The sequence below is a fragment of the Carettochelys insculpta genome, chromosome 22 (genome assembly GCF_033958435.1).
Source record: "Carettochelys insculpta isolate YL-2023 chromosome 22, ASM3395843v1, whole genome shotgun sequence".
Lineage (NCBI taxonomy): Eukaryota > Metazoa > Chordata > Testudines > Carettochelyidae > Carettochelys > Carettochelys insculpta.
In genome coordinates, this window is record NC_134158.1 from 7,828,098 (window position 1) to 7,847,258 (window position 19,161).

Sequence of the window (19,161 nt, forward strand, 5' to 3'; positions counted from 1 at the left end):
TGTGAACAGGAAGACAGCGTTTGAGGTTGGGGACCAGATATTGTTATTTGATGTGAGAACAAGACAGGCAGCATCGGATCTTGATTTGTGTTTATATGTAACTTGAAAGTTAAAAATCACATAAATTAGTGCCGCCAGAAATTCAGAGATAACGTTGAATGGGTTTCACCAGGAGGGTGGTGAAGCACTGGAATGCGTTACCGAGAGATGTGGTGGAATCTCCATCCTTGGAGGTTTTTAAGTCCCAGCTTGACAAAGCCCTGGAGCAGATGACTTAGTTGGGGTTGATCCTGCTTTGGGCAGGGGGCTGGACTCAGTGGTCTCCTGAGCTCCCTTCCAGCCCTAGGATTCTATGATTTTATTAACTTAAATATATTTTTAATTATCATTTTAACTTATTAATTTTCAAAGGTGTGATACAGGAGATGGGTGTATGTGCCTGGCCTTCGAGGGGAACCCATCAAGATCATAAAAGACAGACAGACAGACAGACAGACAGAGAGCACCTATTATCTGGCACATGTGTCTTTGTGATGTTTATGACACGTTAGACATTGTAATTGAGCAACCGGCCTGAGAATTTCATAGTTTATATTGTTAAGATCAATATTTTGGATTTCTTGAAACTCCACCACTGAAGTACAAATGATGCCACTCAGAGAATTTCAATTTCGGTACATTTATTTCACAGGGCTAGAAACTCCTGAGAGGAGTGAATGATCCCTGTCCTTCAGCATCTGCCACCTCGTGGGCAGGGGAAGGGGAAAAGTTAAAGGCAGAAAAAACCCGCTGGCTCCCTGGCAGTATTTCTCACCAGCATCGCCCTGTGCCAGGGGTGGAGCAAACACAGAGGCAGGGGGTATGTCGGGGGGAAATCTGTCTGGGCCCTTATCAGCAAGTGGGTCCCATTCACCCAGTCTGGACTGGGACTGGCAAGTGTCCAGTTTTCAACTGGAACTGCCAGTTACAAAGGGAAACTGGCGGCATGTGGTCAGCACAAAATGTCCAGGTACCTGCAGTAATTGGCCCCCCCTTGAGCAGGAGGAACAGCAGCGGCACCGGCAGTGGCCAGTCTATGCTGCAAGGTCACTGTGAGGGACAGAGATTCCCAGCAGCCTACACTGGGACTGGGCGGATTATCAGAGAGGCGGCACTTGTACCCCAAACATTGCGAGCAGGACAGAAATAAGGGCGGAGGGGCCCGGAGAAGGTGTCGGTGAAAGTGAAGAGATGGGACCTGTCAGTCACATTGTAAAATGAGACCTCGCCCGCCTCGTAGTCCAGGAAAACCCCCACCCGCCTGGGCTTGATACTGACAGGAACGGGGGTCGGCGGGGAGGTGTAGGCCTTGTGTGCCCCATAATACAGGCACAAAACCCAGTATCCAGCCTCAGGTTTGTATGTGACCTCCCCCTTCCTGCTCACAGATTCCCTACACACCCCCAGAACCCAGTCAGTCATTTCTCCCACCTCCACCTCCCAGTAACGCCTCCCGCCCGGGAACCCCTCAGCGCCCAGCACGCAGGGACAGGTATCAAATCTCTCAGGCTTGTCGGGCAGATCCTGGCGCTTGCCTCCGTCTTGCACACGTTTCCCACCCTCAGACAGGACGAGGTTGGGATGAGCCGTGTCTGGATCCAGAGTCACGTCCACTGGGGAGAGTCACAGAGTCAGTGCGGGGGCAGGGGCTGGTCCCGGGGGTCAGAAGGAAATGAACCCGATTCCCTGTTAATTGCTAGAGTGGGTGGGGGGGGTTGTCACCTCGGGGGAGTCGGGGCTCTGCCTGTGAGGAGACCATGAAGGAAAGGCAGGAGGAGTGAGGTGGGGGTGGGAAGGGGGCAGGTGACCCAGTAGAGGGGGAGGGGCAGGTGCTGGGGCACAGAAGGGGGAAAGGATGGGGCAGATAAAAGGAGGGAAGGGGGAGGCATGTGTGCCAGGGCAGGGGGTGAAAGGAAGAGGGCATGAGAAAAGCGGGGTGTGGCTGTGGGGAGTGAGGAGAGTGGAGTCATGGGGCAGAGGGTAGGGGTAGGGGCCAGGGAGCCGGGCAGCCAGAGGTGGGAATGTTGGGGATGGTGGGGCTGTGTGCTAGGAAGGCTGAGGAGCGTGAGAAGGGCAGGACCCGGGACCATGGGTGGCAGGTGTGGGAGGCAAAGGGAGGCAAAGCCACCCCAGGTCTGAGTGCTCAACACAGCCCCGCTTCCCGTCCCTGTTGGGACCATTCCTAAAGGCTCCCACAGCGGCCGTTGGTGCCTGGAGTCTGGTGACTCTGCCCCCAAGTCGATGTGTTAACACGAGAGTGAAAAGTTTGCCAGACATATTAGCTTAACATCAAACCTGTGAGAGTCACTACGTGTTGGTTAAACCATTTCACAGGCATGTGCCAACCCCGAATGCACTGAGCAGTTGTGCGTTGCTAAGTGTACAGCACCTTGGCTTAAAATTTGCTTTGATCGTTTCCTTAGTTTGTGCCTGAAGATTATAATTGGAGATACACATCTCCTAGAACTGGAAGGGACCTTGGGACGTCATCAAGCCCAGTCCCCTGCCCTCCTGGCAGGTCCAAGCACCATCCCTGATGTCTATTTGCCCCAATCCCTAAATGGGCTTCCTCAGAATTGAGCTCACAACCCCAAGTTTAGCAGGCCACTGCTCAAACCGCTATCAAATTTCATCTCTGATAAATCCTTTCACAGAGATTTCGATGCACAACGTGAGTTTTCAGCATTAGCCTTAAATGATTTGATCTTCAGACATTGTCTTTAAACGAATTAGTCAATAGACCGCCCTCACCTAAAACACACATTTTAATCACGGTAGGACAAAAACTTCTTTCCTGACCTTTCTAGTCATCCTGACTCTCCTTTCACCGCCATAAAGGGGCAACACTCCTTTTCTTCCAGAGAGCTGGACAAATGAGGAACTCATGCGTCTGATGCAGCGGGTCTTCGCCCACGAAAGCTGATGCTCCAAAATATCTGTTAGTCTATAAGGTGCCACCGGACTTCTTGTTGTTCTCCAAGCTACAGACTAACACGGCCACCTCTTTGATACTAGGCAAATGAGTTTCCCTTTCACTTCTGATTATTGGATGAACTATTGCCATGGGAACCCTCCACCCAAATTGGTACCTTACCCAGATATGAAATTCTTTGATGTCCCTGGGCCCCACGTGGCCCCCCAAAGCATGGGGCCTGATGTGACTGGGCGAAGTGTCCATAGGATGGGACAGATCTGACCATCGGCTGCTGACTCCTTGCTCCTTGGGGGGCACATGACCCTTCATGACCCCCATGCATTGCCCCTGATAGGAGCTATGGTGGATTTTGCCCAACACGAGATACAAACTCCTGGTCTCTTAGTTTGTTCACAGTTCCGTGATGAGAATCAAAAACGTGGCCTGGGCTTTGCAGATTGCCCTGGGGCATCTGGGCGTGAAGTTCTCCTGACTGCAGAACATAACTGAGCGTGAGCCCATGTCCAGCTCCCTCTGCGTACAGGCCAGCAGAAGGGAGAGGATGCTTCTCCTTTCCCCCTGGAAAGTAACTTCAGCGGTTTGTCTACAAGGGGAAAAGCCCCACGTAGCCAGTGCAGAACAGCTAGTCAGCTCGGGCTGGCTGTGAGGACTCCCTCGTTCCTTGCTGTGACTGCCCGTCGGGTTTGGGTCAACCCACATGGCAAAAATACAAGCGCAGAATGACAGTGCTCACACAGAGAACAGCTTTAAATACACACCCTCGTTATTAAGTTGCAGAACAGCTGTTCCACCCTGGCTACTCTGGGCTATTCCCACACTGACAAGCCCTAAATGTGGGAAGAGGTGGTTTGAATTCCTTGTTCCTCACTCCAACGGCCCTTCTAGAGCCACCAGCTCTATTAATCACCAGCTTAACAGTTTATTAACTGGAAGGCACAATGTAGCAACAGAGGGAGTTCATTTGCTACAGGATGATGAACTAATCTACAGAGGTCCCAGGTTTGAGTCTACCCCCAGTCTACCACCAGGGTCTCCAGCTGTTAGGGAGGGCGATAGCTAAGTGCTTACAGTGATGGACTTGTAAACCCAGGGTTGTGAATTCAGCCCTTTCAAGGGCCTGGGGCAGATTAGATTAAAATAAACATCTGTCTGGGATGGTCCTGCTGTCAGTGCAGGGGACTGGGCTGGGTGACCTCTTGAGGTCCCTTCCAGTTCTATGATGTGAAGTGTTTATACTTCTGAAGAGCAGTTAATCGATTGTCTATTGGTAACAGCTCTGCTGTCTCCCCCCAGAAGGTCTCAGAGGAAGTCAGTGAATATCAAAGTTTCAGGCAGGATGTTTTGCCCTACCCCTTAACTATCATGACAGCTGTAAGGGGACTGTGCAGGGACAGAAAACCCCAGGGAAAGGGACTGAGAATGACTGGGGTGGTATCAGCATTAGCTACCTGCATAGCCTCGGGCTCTGGTAAGTCCTGAAATAATAAGACATTTGAATTTATACAAATGAAATTCAGACTTGGCAAGAAACAAACTGTGAAAAACAGACCAGAAATGGAACTTACCCAGTTCTGCCAGAGGATTGATGGGAATGAAAGAGGAGAAAAGGGGAGAAAAAAAGATCATAAATGAACCAATAGGAGAGATTCTTAATAACAAAAGTTCCCTGTTCCAAACCCACTTTATCTTGACTTCAGTGGGAATTTAGCCTGAATACAGACAGCAGGACTGAGCTCCCAATCAGCAGTTATGGCTTCTGCTTTATGAAACCCTCCCCTCAGCAATCAATGAGGCTATGTCTACGCAGCAGCCTTATTCCAAAATAAGCTATTCCGGAAGAACTTATTTCAAAATAACACTGCTCCACAGAAAAACGTATTTCAAACTAGCACTCAGCATCTACACACATAGAGCTTATTTCGAACTACAGCCATTGAACACACTATGACTTTTTTTTGAAATAGGCTCTGTTCTGTCTTAACATCACCTGTTTCAAAATTGCTATTCCTCATCCATTCAGGTTTACCTGTTTTGAAACAAGCCAACCTCTATTTTAAAATTATTTCAAAATAGAGGTTGCATGGACCAGGCACTAGGACAGGGGGACAATGGGACCAGTAATGGCAAGGGTTCTGGTTCTTCCCCCATGCTCTGGTCACTGTGTGCAGGATGGCGCCATTTGCGACAGGGTCATATGAAACTTCTTGAGATGTTCTCCAGTCTGCTTTTTTTGACTGTTGCTGCACACAGTGCGGATTCCTGGTATTTTCCAAGTATGAGTATGAGCTTTCATTTGCAGTTTTGAGACCATTTCACACTGCTGCCGGCAGTTCAGGTAAGTGTAAACATAGCCATTGTGGATAGTTCTCTGACGACATCTGCGCAATGTGCAGCAGAAGTCAAAGAAAGCAGACCAGAGAACAGCTCAAGAAGGTTTATATGACCTCGTCACCAATGGTAATTTACTTCCCTCACTTTTATTGAAAGGGTCTTTTTCATACTCAGACTCTGTACCTGCAAGTGGGGAAATACTGCGTCTCAGAGGTGCCCAGAGGTGGCATGTGAATTTCCCAGGTCACGGGGTGGAGATTTGAGCCAGTTCTCTCTTGGATGCATGGAAAAGAACCCCTGGATATTCAATATGGCCAAGCTGATGCTGCTCTGCCCAGCAGGAAGGTTATAAACACAGTAAACTTTTCACACTAACTTTTCTTTGCACACACCGCTCTGAGTGGTCTTTTTCCCATTTAAAGCATCATCAAAACTATTAAAACAGCACATACCTTTCACTGCCTCATAGTCCACTGGAAAGTAAAAGACATAGTGAGTTAGATCAGTCCCACAAACTTAACGCAAAATAGCCAGGCTAAAGGCAACATCTCCATCCCTGGTGATACAAATGTTTTACAAGGGCTACATCTACACGTGAACCCTACATCGAAGTACCTTATTTCGATGTGGCGACATCAAAATAGGCTATTTCGATGAATAACGTCTACACGTCCTCCAGGGCTGGCAACGTTGATGTTCAACATCGACGTTGTGCAGCACCACATCGAAATAGGCCCTGCGAGGGAACGTCTACACGCCAAAGTAGCACACATCGAAATAAGGGTGCCAGGCACAGCTGCAGACAGGGTCACAGGGCGGACTCAACAGCAAGTCGCTCCCTTGAAGGGCCCCTCCCATACACACTTTCACTAAACAGCACAAGATACACAGAGCTGAAAACTAGTTGCAGACCCTGTGCATGCAGCATGGATCCCCAGCTGCAGCAGCAGCAGCCAGAAGCCCTGGGCTAAGGGCTGCTGCACACGGTGACCATAGAGCCCCGCAGGGGCTGGAGAGAGAACGTCTCTCAACCCCCCAGCTGATGGCCACCATGGAGGACCCGGCTATTTCGATGTTGCAGGATGCGGATCGTCTACACGTTCCCTACTTCGACGTTGAACGTCGAAGTAGGGCGCTATTCCCATCCCCTCATGGGGTTAGCGACTTCGACGTCTCGCCGCCTAATGTCGATTTCAACTTCGAAATAGCGCCCAACACGTATAGCCGTGACGGGCACTATTTCAAAGTTGGCGCCGCTACTTCGAAGAAGCCGGCATGTGTAGACACAGCCAAGATCTGTTCATTGGATGCTAAGCTGAGCATGGCACAGGAGCCAGCGTGTTATGGGGACGACGACTCCAGATGTCCTGCCCCAGCTGTGATGTGTGCAATGTGATACACCTCAGATACTGCAAAGGTTAACCTGGACCAGTGAGCAGGGCTTCCTGGCTCCCCTTTGTTACTCTCTGTCCCTACCATTTACATCCCTGAAACCATCCCCACCTGCCCCTCTTCAACCCCCATCCTCTGAACAAACACAGACACCTTTAAGCTCTGCCTGATGTCCCACCGCTGTATCCCGGGACTATTTGCATTCCAGTTGCATCCAGAGGTCACACACAAAGCTGGACCCCAGGGCGCTATGTCCTCTACACACACATTGAGGGCTGGGTCTCACGGCACTAGGTCTCATGTGCTCAGACCCAAGGACAGGCCCCCCCGGCGCTCATCCAGGGGTACATTCACACTCAGGGCTGCATTCCCCTGTGCTAGGACTTGTGCACCGGCCGCCCAGTCCATAAGAAGACAGACTCTATTTCAAAGGGTTTACAGTCTTGGGGCCTGATCCTGCACATATTTATGGCACGATCCAAAATTGCTCACTGCCCCTCCCCGCGAACGACTGTACTGCCCCCTCTCCCTTTTGTGCCGTAACACAGGTGACCCAGCCTGCACTCAACGCTTGTGACTCCAACGGTCCCAGATCCCTTCCAGTCTGACTTCCTTCCTGCCCCTCTCCGTATACCGCTCGCCCCAGTTATCTTCCGGGCACCTCTCGCTGCTCAGTCTCGTTTCTCCCTCAGCGCACGCAGGATGTTCCCGAACGCCCCTGCCCCTTCCCGAGGGCTGTTCCCAGTACTGACCGTTTCTCTGCCTCCCTGCAGCACAATCTCTTGCTCTGACCCTGATTCTGTTGCCTACATGTTCCATAGCTGTCAGGAACATCCCAATGTAAAGGGCTATGTGTCATCTACGTAGCTAAACCTCCACCTCTTCCCCTGAAAACTGTCCTGAGGTTTCACATTTACTCTCTGGTCACCTTATCCAGGCTGCCAGGAGAATACAAATAAAGCCCAGTGGCATATGGCACCCTGTAAGTGGTCCCGACGGTGACAGCTGTAAGGGCCACCCCTAGAATCAGCCCTGCAGGCCGCCATTGCTGGCAGGAGGAAAGTGGCTCTGATTGCTCAGTGGTGAATCTGACAGACAGACTGGGGCTGACTGGTGAGGGGCCTAAAAGCAAAGATAAAGAGCTGGTGCTGCAGTGGGGCTCTGGGGGCTGTCCGAGGAGGGACACTGAGGGGTGTGAGTTGGATGTGATAGGAGGGAGAAGCCCCTGAAAGTTCAGTCCCCCAGCAGTGTTTGGGATGGTTGTAAGGGGACAAAGTGGGTGGCTTTAAGGCTGGGAAGGAGATCACAGCAGTGGAGTGGGGAGATGATGAGGCTGAACCTGGGTGATCAGGACAGACACAAGAGGCTCTGCCTAGGACACAGGATAGACAAGCAGCAGCAGGGAGACTGGGATGAGGTCAAGACACGTGGGCCCAAAGGCAGGCTGAGTCACAGACAATGCCAAAATTTCTGCCCGGAGCGGCTGGGCTGATGGAGGGTTATTGGGGTGGCCAACACTGTATATCCAAAACACAGGGCAGTTTTGTCAGCTCTCCCCAACCCCCACCTGGGCCAAGATCGTAGAGTGGTTCCCCCAGCCAGGAGATGGGACCATGTGTTTTTCTCCTGGCAGGGGAATAACCCCATGTCCCCGCCCAAAAGAGACACTTCGAGCAGGTCCCAGACCCCAGGCCTCCCACGGCACTCTGTGCTCCCAGCAGCCGGCCCAAGCCTCACAAAGTGCAGGACGACAACTGCAGGACACCTGGCCCAGAGGGAAGAGCCCCATTCGTGTTTTGTGCAGGGGCGAATGGTGAGGGGAGGCACCTTGGCCCCTGCCCATGTGATCACCCCATGTGACTCCCCTCTGCCCCAGGCCCTGCCCTCCACTTCTCTCCCTCCCTTGCTCCCCTGCATCCCACCTCTTCCCCAAACACTGTCCCCTGAGATGAACAAAGGAGGTGGGGTCTGGTGCCCACAGCAGGGGTCAGCAACCCAGTACCCACCCGCAGTGGCAGGGGAAAGGGGACTGATTCAGCGCTAATTCCCTCCTGAATTTGATGGTCAGGCAGACAGCCTGTGGCGCAGGGGCCGGACTCCTGCAGAAGAGGCCAGCTCAGTGTCAAGGCCACGGCTGATGCGCTGAACGGAGGTAAAAACCATCTTGTTTTGAAGGAGTAAAACCCAAGCTGAGTGGGGCAGGGCCTGGGACCCTGGGGTGGGACAGCCCTTGTGGGGCAGCCTCTGGTGTGTGTTGGTTTGGAGAGGGGAGGGTGGGAGGAGGGGAGGCTGGTGAGAAAGTCAGCTGAGAGCCGGAGGAGGAGGAGGAAAAGTGACACACGATGGGTTTGGGAGCAGGTGGAGAAGGACAGACGAGGGTTGCAGGGGAGGAAAGGAGACAGGTGGGGTCATGTTTGCTCTTGTTTATTGTCTCAACGCAGAAATTGACGGAGCTGACTCAACTGACGTGACATGAACCTTCAGCCCACCCCATTGGTCCCAGCCACTGACCTTTCTGCTTCTTTATCTCCGACTGCAGGCTCTCTAAGGGGAGAGGAGAGGGTACGTGAGATTTCGCTCTGCCCCATGTTATGGGGCTAATGTTAGTTCTGTAACAGGCCCAGACACTGACCTTTCTCCTGTTTCCATTCAGACAGCAGGGTCTCTGGGGAGGAAAGCGCGAGAGGTGATTTCTCAGTGCACAGACTCCAAGGCCAGAAGGGACCATTGGGAGCCCCAGGTCTGATCCTGGTGTAACACAAGCCCTTGGGCCGCCCAGCAATAGCTCACAGGGAGAATTTCGTAGAAAAACATCTGTTGTTGATTTCCAAGCTGGCAGTGCTGGAGAATCCCCTGCGCCCCTTGGGGAATTGTCCCACCCGTCAATTAATTAACTCGCCTGCCAACTAACGAGCTGGCCCCAGACACTGACCTTTCTTGCTCTTCCTTTCAGACTGCAGAGTCTCTAGAGGGAGCAAGGGAGAGAAGGCAGATTTCACTGGCAGGTTTGTGGTGCGGTTCCTGATACTTGTGTAATTGTGTTGTCGCTATGGAACCGAGGAGGACACATGGACAGACAAGACACATGGGACCATCAGTCTCCATATCCCTGCATTGACTATTCCTCACTTCTCTCTCCCATTGACCCTCACCACCAGGGGGTGCACACCCCGGCTTCCTGGCCCTGTGACACTCGTGTCTGTTCTGGTTGTGGTGGTGGGGGAGAGAAGATTTCTTGTGTTGATTGCAGTTCCCTGTTTGCTCCCCTCTGTGCACATCCCATGAACAGCCCAGGCTGCTGACTGTGGGGATGGGGAGGGAGGTGAATGATGAGGACAGGGCACTGCCTGAGCTGGCTAAGGGACGTGGGCTCATTGACGCCATTCTAGGACAATTCCTAACCATGGAATTCCTGTCCCCTGATCCTAGTGAGAGCTGGGAACAGCTCCTCCCAGGGCCTGCACGGATGGGGTTTACCAGACCCCCCGGGCTTTATGAAAATAGGGGATGAACACGAATGTGTATAACTCAGAGATACTTTGGAGAAAATAACCCTTGTAACCTATCCTATGTCCTGGATTCTGTAATTTCCACTCCAGCTCATCTGAGGATGTGGATTTTGTCCACAAATGCTCATGTCCTAATGAATTTGTTAGTCCCAAAGGTGCCACAGGACTTGCCTTTGTTTTTAAAGTTACCGATGAACATAGCTACCTCCTGAGACTTTTTGCAGGTGTTTCCCTGTAAGTAGTGCTGAGCCCCATGGAATTGTTCAGAATTACATTCAGTTGGGATCTATTAGTGATCTTTGAAGGACTGAAGCCTTCTCTGTTCAAATATGAAGCCCTCATTCACTTCCTCCCTCCTCCCATTGCCTGGAACTCTTCCGAACCCCTTAATCCCAGTCTCTTTACTTTTGTTTTTCATTTTTATCTCTCACCCCACTTCACATTTCCCACTTGTGTTACTTCACCTTTCACTCTGTGCTGCCTCCAGAAGTAATAACTGGCCAGGGGGGTGAGAACAGCCAAGACAGTCAGGATCACCCACATAGACACCATCCAGCGATTGACATGTGGGAAAAACAGCTCTGCAAGAGAAGGGGCCATTGACTTCAGAGCAAGCCCAGAGAGAATGACGGCAGGACACTGTGACTGTGGTGAGCTATGACTGGCTAACAGAACCTCTCAGGGAAACACAGAGGAACAGGTGGCCCCTCTGTGCTGTAAGCCACGAAAGTCCAGGCTTTAGCCTCCTCACTGAATATGGTTTATTAATGGGAGGTGGCAGGAAGTGGGTAGGATGGATCTTTACAATGTTATGCCCGTCCCCTGACTGGTATAAATTCAGGACATCCTTCGACTGCTCTAACTGATCCCTGAGCTGCAGCCAACGCAGATTGGCCCTCAGAGTCAGAGGGTTGTAACAAGCTGCCTGACACCCCTGAACCTCCTGTGCTCAAAATAGGTTAAGGCAGGATTTTAATACAATCCAAACTTGAGCCTAGAGTCCATATTCTGTATGCAAATGCACTCGTGATGGCTACGTCTACACTAGCACGCTACATCGGAGTAGCCTATTTCGAAGTAAGAACATCGAAATAGGCTACTTCGACACGTATCCTCTACATGTCCTCCGGGGCTGGTGCCGTCAACGTTCGACATCGAAGTAGCGACGGGGAACGTCGAAAGGAGCCGCCCCAGAAGGAAACGCAGAGCGTCCACACACACAAGCGCTCCCCGTAGAAATAAGGGGCCAGCAAAGCCTGCAGAAGGGGTCACAGGCTGGACTAGCCCTTCTGGGGCAACAGCAAGCCGCTCCCTTAAAGGGCCCCTCTCAGACACGCTCGGCCTGCACAGCATGAGGTCCGCAGAGCCAACAACCAGTTGCAGACCCTGTGCACGCAGCATGGACCCCCCAGTTGCAGCAGCAGCAGCAGCAGCAGCAGCAGCCAGAAGCCCTGGGCTAAGGGCTGCTGCACACAGTGACCACAGAGCCCCACAGGGGCTGGACAGAGCATCTCTCAACCCCTCAGCTGATGGCTGCCATGGAGGACCCCACTATTTCGATGTAGCGGGACGTGGATTGTTTACACATGCCCTACTTCGATGTTCAACGTCAAAGTAGGGCGCTATTCCCATCTTCGGGTAGGAATAGCGATTTCAATGTCTCACTGCCTAATGTCAATTTCAGCGTCAAAATAGCACATGGCGCGTGTAGACGTGATATGTGCTATTTCGACATTGTGCTGGCTACTTTGAAGTAGCCGGCTAGTGTAGACGCACCCGATATGAATAAGATGTAATGGAGATATACATCATGCAAGTTGAATCAAGCAAGGTATCGTTGGAAAGGCTATGATAGGGTTATGGTTATGTCAAAAGGCCTGGCCCTCCAGTGGACACTCCATACTGCCACTGACTCATGGAAAATGCAATGTTACAGAGTCAGGTGATCTGGTCACCTTATACTAACCTCCTTTTTGGAGAGCTGAACTTTTCCACTGGGAATAGTGGGAAGTCAAACAAAGGATTCCCACCATATAGAAGTCCTGTAAGGGTTGAACCTCTCTAAGCTTGAACTCTTTCATCCAGCAACGTCACTAATACAGCATTCATTTAGTTAGCCAGACATCTGCTTATCATGGGTGTGGCCAAGTTTTCTGTGGTCCCATCAAGTTTGTTTCCAGCCACCAGTCCTGGCTCTCAGCATTCCGTGGTATAGTTTAGCTGTAATTTACCCCTAACTGTCCAGAGCCCAATGAGCAGTGGAAGGGTTGGTAATGCTGATAGACCACATTGACCTCCCCTGGTCCAGCAAATTCTCTTGTTTGGCACCGGTCAGGTCCCAAGGGTGCTGGACAACAGAGGTTCAACCTGTATAAAGTGAGGGAGGAAAACAATCGAGGGCTTCAGCTTGCTTCACCCCCACTTCCTCAGACAAAGGGTGCATCTACACTTGCATCCCTCTTTTGAAAGAGTTATGCAAATCAGGGAAATTAAAAATGCAAATGGGTGCATATTTGCATATTTGGCACCTCATTTGCATATTCTTATTTTGAAAGAGCTTCTTTTGAAAGAAGAACACCAGTGTAGATGCCGCTCTTTCAAAAGTAAACCCCATCTTCAAAAGAATCCTTCTTCCCATTAAATAAAGGAAAGACGGATTCTTTTGAAGATAGGGTTTACTTTCGAAAGAGGTGCATCTACGCTGGCTTTCTTCTTTCCAAAGAAGCTCTTGGAAAGAAGAATACGCAAATGAGGTATCAAATATGCAAATATGCACCTCATTTGCAGTTTTGATTTCCCTCATTTGCATGCCTCTTTCGCAGGAGGAATGCAGTGGAGATGCATCCAAAGAGACACTGAAAAATACCTGGAAACAAGAGCATGGAAAAGAAGAGCTGCTTGACCCAGGCTAGAAACCTATCTGGCCCATGAAAAAAAAAATCCACCTTAGGCCTATGTCTGTTTAGGAGGAGGAATTGCTATTTGTAAGCAATTTCTTTAGTAAATCTCTCTTAGATTGTGGGCTTTGTTTTATTTTCTTAGCAGTGGGTGCTGTTCCGGTTGCTACCTCTTTAACCTCTTAAAATCCACCTTTTGTAGCTGTTAAACATGTTTCTTGCTTACAGTATAACCCAGATGATGTAATTTCTCATGGGGGGCAGGATGCTGTGCATACCTTCCTCCACAGGGAGGCAGGAGGTGAGTCTCATGTAATTTTGGGTTTGTGCTCAAAGGGAGGTGAACATCAGGGCCTGGGACAAGTCCCTTAAGCTGACCTGTCCTGGAGCTGATCTCAGAGCCTGTATCGTCCTGTAGCTGGGTGAGGCCCTGTCTATGTGCTTGGCTGGGGGAGGTGTATGACCAGGTAAAGGGGACCCAGGCTGGCGGCATAGTCCAACTCAGAGGCATCCCAGCACAGCAGATGGCATCCTAGGGGAGGGGGTTGTCCAACCATTCACAGCTGGGCATTGAGCTATTATGAAAGTGCTAAGCAACTACTGAGGTCAAAGGTTACATCTACATTGTAATTAGACATCCTCAGCTGGCCCATGCCAACTTAATCAGGGCACTGACCTGCTATAGAAATTGCTGATGCTCTCTCCTGGGTGAGTCGGGGGTTCCTGACGCAGCAGGACACTTTCTGGTTGGATTCATCTGTCAGAACAATGGCAATCTCTGTTTGAAACAGGCCACCAGCCTTTGGGGTTGTTTCTTTAGAGGCCGTTGGTAAAATCTGTCCCTGGTGATCTCTCCACTGAGCTTCAGGCTCTGGGTACCATCCGGATGACTGGCACACAACTTGGACCCCTCCATCCTGATGTCCCTCCATAGAGATGACAGGAACAGAGCCCAAACCTTCAGAAGAAATAAACAGCCGTTAAACAGCAAATTAGACTAAATCTTAACCAGAGCAGAGCTATTGCCCCTCTTGTCATGAGAAAAAATCTAACGTCATCTCACAACGAAGCATCTGACTCCACTTAGGACCGCGCTGAAGATATCAAAGTACCAGAACAAGTTACGGACCTGCCACCTCCAGTTCCAATAAAGCTTCTTCATAAGAGACGCTGGACTCGAAAAGACATGTGTACTGCCCATCGTCGGAGGGTTGGATATCACGTATTCTCAGGGAAACGCTCCCACTGGTGATATCGTCTTTTAAGAGCTCAGTTCTCCCTCGATATTCTGGCATCTGCTCTCCGTACCGATCCTGCCCAGCACGGAACAGGTGCACAACTTCCGAGTACTTGACTCGGAACCATCTCACCTCCATGTTCTCAGCGCTCATCCTGGGGGAGAGGTGGCAGGATAGGACGGCCTCCCCACCAAGGGAGGCAACGACCGGGAGATCAGGTCCAATCACCATGAACTGCGCTGTGAAATGGACAAGGGATAATGGGAATTAAATCAGCTAGAGGCTGGGGGCGTTAACTCAGCCGTGACGCATGCCGTCAGAGAGCACCCTGCATTAGCAGTGAGCATCCTACCCCATGCAGTGCCCTAGGAATGTCTGTGAGTGCAGAGAGTCACAGGCCTGGGGTAACTTCACCTCTGCCCTCCTCTATGATCTGCTCAAAAACATCCCTTTTGGCTTCAGGCCTTCAGCTTTCACTTCTCTCTGAACAAGGACATGCAGCCCTCTCCCTCTGCACGGGGACTTCCAGCCCCCAATTCACTGTGGTTTTCCCAGAAGCCCTGACCAAAGACCAGCACCTGCACTTTGCCTTCTCTCATGGGGTGGGAACACCATGTAGCAGTGGCTCCTAGTGCCCACCCATGGGGGAGCTCAGCGGTTAGAGCGTTGGCCTTGTCAATCCAGGGTTGTGGGCTCAATCCTTGAAGGGGCCTTTCAAGGGGCCGGGGCAGGTTAGATTTAAAAAAACATAGAATGTGCCAGGGAACCTGCTTTGAGTGCAGGGGACTGGACTCGATGAACTTGCAAGTTCCCTTGTGGCTCTATGATCTGCATATATCTACATATGTATGCAACTCTTCCAAAGCAGAGAACGCTGAACAGCGAATGGTTGCCATAAACCAACCAAGAGTCTGAACATGTTACACTGTCTTAAAGGAGTCTCAGTTGGCACATGGGATCCTCAGATAGGTTTCAAAGTCTTTCAAATCCCTCTCTAAAGGTTTGCCCTCTTGGTCAGCAGGTCATGTCGTGGTAACCCATCACCCCAGGTCTCTGTTCAGCCATGGCGCAGTTTAAAGCACTGTCAAGGCGGCCTGATAACAGTGGCTGTTGGGTGGGCAGCCAGGCCTCCAGGTAACACTGCCTTCCCTGGTATAAGGCTACCCTTACTTCGGCACTCATAATGCCTGATGCTCTGCCTGGAGCTCAAGATGGGTTTTGCACTGTCATTGTCCCACAGGGGGCTTCACCTTACCAGAGCAGGCCGTTCCTGGTGCACCAGGATACATTGTTATCTTGGACAGTGGGGGCAACTTTATCTGTGATTCCAGGGGCTTCTTAGGCACCGGAAGACTCCAGGCTTTTGTTCTAATACTAGGAACTCACTTACAAGACTACAATGACTAGATGTAAGCATGGTCTGAATGAACTCTCTCCCGACAGCTACCTGTCCCACCAGTTCTGCACAAATGTGCGGTGGACAGGAGCTGTGTAGCTCCAAGTGATCAACTTTGGCTCATGTTGGGTTACAAATCCCTGAATGCAGAAGTCGTGGCATTTGTTGCTAATGTTGTTGTCTTTGTTGTCTGAGTAGAAGGGAGCAGATCTGTGCTTAACATATCCCCAATGAGGGGTCACCCTGAACTGAAAGGACCTCACTGAGCCAGAAATCTGAAAGCCAAACCACCCTGCCTGCCAAAGAGGAGAGTGGGTGAAAATAGGTGTCTTAGCCAGGAGGTGTAGATGCTCCCTAGGGATTCCTGGTCTGGTTTAATCTGTTCCTCTCCAATGTTCACAAGTCAAACTCAAGAGACTCCATTAGCTCCTTTTGCTATTTTAAGTGCTCAAAAAATCTGATAATCACTCCTGGTGGAACAGGGCCTCTGCCCAGCCCCAGAGCTGATAATCACTAAGGCTATGGCTACACAGCTGATATTTTGAAATAACTTTGCTAGCATTTCTATAATGCAACCGCTATTTCAAAATAATTTCAAAATAGTGGCTGGCTTATTTCAAAATAGGCAAAATAGGCAAGCCTCATTGCAAGAGGAACAGGGCATATATCCTCTATTTCAAAATAGCCAAAATGCATTTGTGTGTGGCAGAATTATTTCAAAATAAGCTATTCTGGAATATCTCCTACCTGATACCAGCCTGGGAAGCTGCAGCACGAGGCAGAAGGCGATGTAGCCGGGCAGAGCCGAGCTCACTGCAGAGCTGGGGAAGAATGAGGGAACCTTCCCCATGATCATCACTGGGTCTGGAGAACAGGAGAAATAACAAACCCGACAGCAAGTGAGTGGGATGCAGTAACAGCACCTCGGTTCTCTGACTTTTACAGCCCTGGTCTGTGGGTCAGTTTTGTTGCTGCTAGTGCAATTCCCAGTATGCATAGGCTAAGGTCAGAGGGACCATTAGATCATCTCACCTGACTTGTGCCAGAGGCGAAAGACTGTCAACCAAGGGAGGTTGTGGAATCTCCATCACTGGAGATATTTAAGAACAGGTTGGATAGATGTCTGTCAGGGATGGTTTAGACAGTACTTGGTCCTGCCATTGGGGCTGGGGGCTGGACTCAATGGCCTCTCGAGGTCCCTTCCAGTCCCAGTGTTCTGTGATTCTATGATTTACTGGAGCAGAATCACAAACCCAAGGTGCCCTGGCAGCGGCCAATGACCGGGCAACTCTTGGAATCTGTGTGGATGTTTCTACAGCCACCACCGCGGTCCCAGGGAAAAGGAACACTTCAGCCCCCAGTCCCGGCCGCAAGGCTCTTCACAGCTTCAGCTCCCGTGACTGGCCTGGGACTACCCACCTGTGGAGTCCTGTGCAGCCGGGGCCGAGCTGTTCCAATCTCTCCACGGGGCTCCTTGCTTCGCTGACACCCACAGCCCTATTGTCTAGGCAGAGCTCCTGCTCCCAGGGGCTGCTGCCCCAGCCCAGGCTGTAACGTCCATCCCACTGGAGCAGGGAGGGAGCCACAGGGGGTAACTCCAGCCTGGTCCAGAGCTTTGCATGCAGCTAATGCATTTTACATGTAGTGGAATCACTGTCCTCTTACGGCACGTCCACCAGCTGCAAAACCGAAAGCAGAAAAGGGGCTGGGACGCAGACTGGATCCACCTCACAGGACGGCTGTGGCACAAAGGTCAAATCCCTCTGACACAGCTGCAGCGCTGCAAGCTGGCAGCCTCGGGGCCGCAGCAGACTCCGCTCTGCAGTTTGCCTCATCACAGCCCGTTCTGCCGGTTCTTTGTCCTCTGCGATGTGAACTTCAGTTGTTACTTCCGCCCTGTGTAAAGAATAAGCTCGAATCCTGCTACACCAGCTGCTGGTTCAGAGGTCGTGTTAATTGACTCCACTTCCCTGATGCAAAATAAACCAGAGGTTATTTGAGGAACAGGGTGTGACAGGTGCAGTCACAGAAGACTCCTTGGGATGTTCCCCATGTGCTGATCGTGCCGACACCCACTTTCCTACTCGCCAGGGCTCCCCCACCTCTCTGTCCTGCTGAGCCACACCCTCTGGCCTGCCCCCCAGCCAGTGCACAGAGTTGGGGTTACCGCCCTATCCCCCTGCAGAGCAATGCAGATACTGGTCAACCACAGCTCTGGGCAGATGCAGTTCTAGGGCCCAGCACCCAGGAAATCACCCCCAAGAAGGGATCGAAACCCCAGAGAAGTTTGTCTGTCTGTGCAAAAGATTTACACAGGAAGGGCTCATTAAGTAAGCCCCCTTTATCAATGACGGTGAGACATGCACACTGGTAGCTCTCTCCATGTAATAACAATTTACATGGGGCTTGATTATAAACAATAAAAGTTGTATTAAGCAAAACAATAGGATTGAAGAGGATACAGTTAAGGACAAACAGATCAAAATGAGTGACCCAATCGAATAAAAGTGAAAATGCTAATTCTATTCCTCCGAAACTCTGGTTACTTGTGGGTTCTTACCCCAAACAGCTGCCTCGATATCAGGTGAAATCATCAGGTCAGAAATGATTTTATTCTGACCTGAGTTTCCAGTAAAGTTCTCTTTTTTTCTTTCCAATGCAGGCTAAGCAGAGTCACCCAAAATCACTATGAACATTTCCATGACCTCAGTGATAATATTCTGGTCTTGGAAGAAAGTACCACTCTGGAGCTTTGTAAACAGACCAGCATGCCTAAAGATTTGAGTGTCATGCACCCTTCCTGACCACCCAACATTGAAGTCAGTGAAACAGCCTTTGTGATGCACCAACATCCTTGTGGTAAATGTACTCTGAGGCCTGTTGGTCTGGTGCCAAGATGGAGATGCGTGTTCCTTTTATGGCCCCACCCCAGTTGAGGAACCCCATGGCAGCAAATTATGCACTGTCTCCTGCACATTCCTGAGAGTCACTGTCTTTTGCAGGAGAAGCCTATTGATCGCCTTGGCTCATTGCACGACAACAGCTCCCTCAATTTACCCACTCCTAATTGAATTTCCCACTGACCAGTAGTTGTCTGGTGTTGCAGACTTCCACAGAGCACTTGCTACATGCTTCTCAACTGTTAAAGCAGGTCCCATTCTGGTGGAAGACAGATGTTTGCAAAGTTCCTTGAAAGTGGCCTTACGCACGCCAACATTTCACAGCAACTGCTGGTCATCCCATGACTGCAAAATTATGCAATTGCACCAGTCTGAGCTGGTTTTGTGGCTCCAGATGCTGCACTCCATACTGTACAGTGACTCCGGAGCGGTCAGAAACTCTGTGGTTCTTGTCTCCAGATCTTCATGTCCATCGGTGCCTCTGGCAGCAATGAGCTCATTTTGCACAGGCAGCACATTCGGAA

The 19,161-nt window shown here is 50.7% G+C and overlaps 1 pseudogene; it reads right to left on the reverse strand.

Moving 5' to 3' along the window:
- Positions 1–677: 677 nt before the first annotated feature.
- On the reverse strand, positions 678–17,396 carry LOC142024977 (butyrophilin subfamily 1 member A1-like; annotated as a pseudogene).
- Positions 17,397–19,161: the final 1,765 nt, after the last annotated feature.